Below are 5,125 nucleotides of genomic sequence, written 5' to 3' on the forward strand. Positions count from 1 at the left end.
GATTAATTGGAATTAATTTGGTGACTTAAAGAGATTAATTAAATAAAGGGGTATAAACTGTCAATTGTTTGATAGTTAAACTTTAGACTATAAATCCATTGGGATATGCTTTGGACGAATTCTATGAGATATAGGATAGCTAAAATCGTCCAAAGGCTTATCTATGCAATGGATTTGGATAGCCTTAAGAGAAGATTATCCAATTAGGGTTTAGGTTGTAACCCTTAAGGAGTCTACAAGTATAAATAGACCCTAGGGGTGAGGGAATTCAACACACCATCAAAAGTAGAGATACTCTGGCCGAATTCCTCCACTCTCCTCTCTCCTAAATCATCTTGCTTGCTATTGGTGTTTGTAAGCCATTAGAGGAGTGACATTTGTGACTCTAGAAGCTCCAAGACAACAAGATCAACAAGGAACTCAAAGGTATGATTCTAGATCTGTTTCAATGTTGTTATTTAACCTAATTAGCCATTAGAAGTCTTGGATTCAAAGCATGTTTAATTAGAAAGCCTAGATCCAAGCATTAGGGTTTTGCATGCGCACATAGGAAAGTTCTTATGGCTAAAACCCATCAGTGGTATCAGAGCCTAGATTGGTTTTCTTTAAATTGTTGCTTGATTAACTGAAACAAACCTGCAAAATTCGATTTTGGGTTTATGAGTCATGTACTCGGCGAGTTCCAAAGTGGACTCGGCGAGTAGGCCTGTACTCGGCGAGTCCGGGCGTCTGGATTAGGCAAAACCGGGATTTTTTCATGTTTATCTTATGGAAACTTACCTTAATCATATTAGATCAACCCTAATCCAATTTTTTGATATATATGACTATTATCTTGATCTAATTAAAGATATTTATCATCTAATAAAATATTTAATTTCCTTATGTGATAAATGATTAATTATTTTGATAATTATCTTAAAAGAAATCTTGGATAAATCAAATAAAGATAATTAGGATATTAATTGTTAATTGGAATTATTTGTTATTTGATCCTTCATGTTTTAAATGTTTAAAACCTACCCTAAAGTTTTGAAATTTATATTTGTGATTAAAAGTTTTAATTTAGACAACTTAAATTTCAAACCCTAGATTTTAAAAGGTTTTAAAATACAACCCTATACTAATATGATATTACTAGAATAATATATATATGTATAACAAAATGCTAGTCTTACCGTTAGTAGGCCTCATTCATGAAGCCGATCTATAAGGTGGGTATAAGGTTGCGACCTATAAAATGGCGCTTAATGGGTGTACACTCACACCCACCGCTTGCTTGATTGGTGGAGGGTCGTTAGCCGAACGGGTAGGATAGGGCAACCTCATCTTCTCATTAAAAGTATAATAAGAAATACAAAGTAACTACACATTTTAAAATTTTCCCAATCTTAGTTACTTTAGGAAAAGTGAATTGATGCAATCCCATGAAATTACACTTTGCACCTTGCTAAGAAGTTAGTGGAGCGTGTGTGGTTTACCGGCACACTAATTGGTTCTAAGCGAAGGTGGCAAAGGGTGATTCATTGTTTATCATAGTTCGATGGAGCGTGTGTGGTTTACCGGCACATCGAATAGGTGATCGTTACAATGAAGGCACCATGTGAATTTGCATGGTAATTCACACCCGCTTTGTGATCCTCGGCATCCCAGTCACAAACGAGAGGGGCATGTCGAGATTTAAACATGCCATTGAATAGTTTCAATGAATCTCATCCGAACCTAGGAATTCTCAAAAACACTTAGGACTAATAGTTTAAGTTTTGTAATGGAGAATTAGTGAATCGTCATTCACTTACCTTCAATTTATTTGCATGTTAGATTACGGCATCCCTTCTCTAGTATGTAAATGTTATTGTTGGATCCTAGCCCTAATTTTCTTATTGGGTGATAATTAGGGATTATTATTCTAATCTATCTTTGTCCTTTTTCTAATTGAAGATGTCGAACGCAAACAACGCTGCTGCTAGTTCTTTCACGTTGATGAGCCTTTGCCAAAAGGTCACCTTCGATGGAACGAACTTTAGCGAATGGATAAGATACATTCGCACCATTGCTCGCTATGAGGATAAAGAGTATGTCCTCGATGAGAAGCTCGAGAAAATCAACCCCGAAGTTGCTACTCCCGAAGAAATCACCGCCTTTGAAACTCATGAGCGAGATGCAACGAAGGTACATTGCATCATGATCGCCACCATGTACTCCGAATTCCAAAAGTCCTACGAGGACATGTATCCATACGAGATGCATCAAGACTTGTTGGAGAGATACCACCAAAACGCGAGACAAGAGCGTTATGAGATTTTCACTAACATGATCTCCGCTAAGATGGGTCATGGAGAATCTCTTACCGTGCACCTGCAAAAGATGCAAAGGTATGTCGACCGCCTTCGCAAGTTAAATGTTGACTTCGGTGAAGACTTGGCGATCGATATGGTGCTTCCCTCTTTGCCTCCGATGTACAACCAATTTAGGATGACCTACCACATGAACAAAGAAGAGGTCACCCTAAGCAAACTCCAAGGTCTCTTGAGGGTCGCTGAGAGCAACTTCAAGGACAAGTCTGTTGCACCTACTCCCAATCCGTCCGCTGCTCCTGTCTTGGCTATTGGTCAAGGGAAGGGAAAGAAGAGGAAAGCTTCATCGAATAACTATCGCAAGGTGAAAGCCCGAGATGGTGCCTCTTCTAGTGGGACCAAAGTTGATCCTGCTAAGCCCTGCTCCAACCCAAAGGAGGCAGAGTGCCACCACTGCCACAAGATAGGACATTGGAAGAGAAGCTGCCCGGATTACCTGCAAGCGATCAAAGAAGGAAAGATCAAGCCATCTTTCGCAGGTATATACACAATCAAATCTAACGATTCTAATCATGCTATTTCTTGGGTTCTTGATACCGGTTGTGGTTATCACATTTGTTCTAATGTGCAGGGACTAAGAAGAAGTAGGGATGTAGAGCAAGGAAGGATCAATCTAATCATGGGGAACAGAAGATCGTCGCCTGTGACCAAGATTGGAGTGTATTCTTTAGTGCTTAGGAATAGTTTGGTTTTAGATTTGAACAATTGTTGCTATTCGCCAGAAATGGCTAGAAACATTATTTCATTTCATGGTTTGTATAGACAAGGATTTAGATTTTCTTTTAATAATGAGAATGGTTCTATTTTGGCTTATCTAAATGGTGTCTTTTACTTTGAAGCTATACCATGTAATGGAATATATGAAACTGTTATGATTGTTGATAACTTAGGAAATGATGTTTTGAATATTGATTCTTCCACTAGTATGGATAAAGCATCCTTGTGGCATTGTCGTCTTGGACATGTCAACAAGAAACGCATAGCGCAACTCCAAAAGGATGGAGTTTTGGAGTCATTCGACCTTAGAGAAGATGACACATGCGAGTCTTGTTTGCTTGGAAAGATGACTAAGTCACCCTTCATGAGTACTTGTGAAAGGGGTGAGGGGCTATTGGACCTAATACATACCGATGTATGTGGACCCTTTAGATCAACCACGAAGGATGGGAACCGCTTCTATGTGACTTTTACCGATGACTATAGTAGATATGGGTATATCTACTTAATCAAGCAAAAGTCAGACACCTTTGAAAAGTTCAAAGAGTTCAAGAATGAAGTGGAGAATCAATTGGGCAGGAAAATCAAGATGCTTCGATCCGATCGAGGAGGAGAGTACCTAAGTCTTGAATTCCACGATTATCTCAAGGAGTGTGGAATAGTTTCGCAATTGACGCCTCCTAGGACACCGCAGTTGAATGGTGTGGCAGAAAGGCGTAATCGGACCTTATTGGATATGGTTCGCTCTATGATGAGTCGTGCTTCACTACCTATCTTCTTTTGGGGGTATGCCTTAGAGACTGCCGCCCATATCCTTAACCGAGTCCCTACTAAGAAGGTTGCCAAAACACCTCACGAGATGTGGACGGGGAAAGCTCCCTCGTTGGCACATATCAAGGTTTGGGGTTGCGAGGTTTTCGTAAGACGAGATACTCACGACAAGCTTGAACCTCGAAGTGAGCGATGTATTTTCATCGGCTACCCGCAAACATCCTTTGGATATCTCTTCTATAGACCGAAAGACAATGTTGTCTTTGTTGCGAGGAGAGGAGTTTTCCGAGAGCGAGAATTCATAAGCCAAGGAGACAGTGGGAGGCAAATCGAACTTGAAGAGATTCAAGAATCGATAGATGAAGGAACCTCTACCGCTGGCATTCAACCCTAGGAGGAAACTCCGGTTGAACCGATTGACGAATCCTTACCTCTTAGACGTTCCGATAGAGTTAGAGTTCATCCCCAGTTTTATGGTTTTCATATTACTACCGAAGGGGACACGTATATTAGTGATGGTACACTAGTAAATCTTGATGAACCTAATAGCTATAAGGAAGCCATGGCAGGCCCGGAGTCTGCGAAATGGAAAGAGGCAATGGATAGCGAGATCCAATCCATGTACGATAACCAAGTTTGGAATTTGGTTGATTATGTGCCCGAACGTAAGACCGTTGGGTGCAAATGGATCTTCAAAAAGAAGACCGACGTGGATGGGAACGTACACACATATAAGGCGCGATTGGTCGCGAAGGGCTTTACTCAAACTCCCGGAGTTGACTATGATGAGACCTTCTCACCAGTTGCGAAGATTAAATCTATTAGAGTGATGCTAGAAATTGCCGCATTTCATGATTATGAGATTTGGCAAATGGATATCAAGACCGCTTTCCTTAACGGAAAGTTGGCTGAGGATGTTTACATGGCTCAGCCAGAGGGGTTTGTGGATCCGAAGCATCCGAATAGAGTGTGTAAGCTTGAGAAGTCCATTTATGGACTTAAGCAAGCATCTCGCAGATGGAATCTTTGCTTCGATGAGAAAGTCAAAGAGTTTGGATTTGTACGAAGCGAAGACGAATCTTATGTATATGTCAAAGCCAGTGGGAGTATAGTAAGCTTTCTCGTTCTATATGTCGATGACATATTACTCATAGGGAACGACATCCCGACTCTGCAGGAGGTCAAGTCCTGGCTCGGGAAGCTCCAAGACAACAAGATCAACACGGAACTCAAAGGTATGATTCTAGAGCTGCTTCAATGTTGTTATTTAACCTAATTAG

This window comes from Lactuca saligna, chromosome 2 (assembly GCF_052625555.1).
Source record: "Lactuca saligna cultivar CGN05327 chromosome 2, ASM5262555v1, whole genome shotgun sequence".
Classification (NCBI taxonomy): Eukaryota; Viridiplantae; Streptophyta; class Magnoliopsida; order Asterales; family Asteraceae; genus Lactuca; species Lactuca saligna.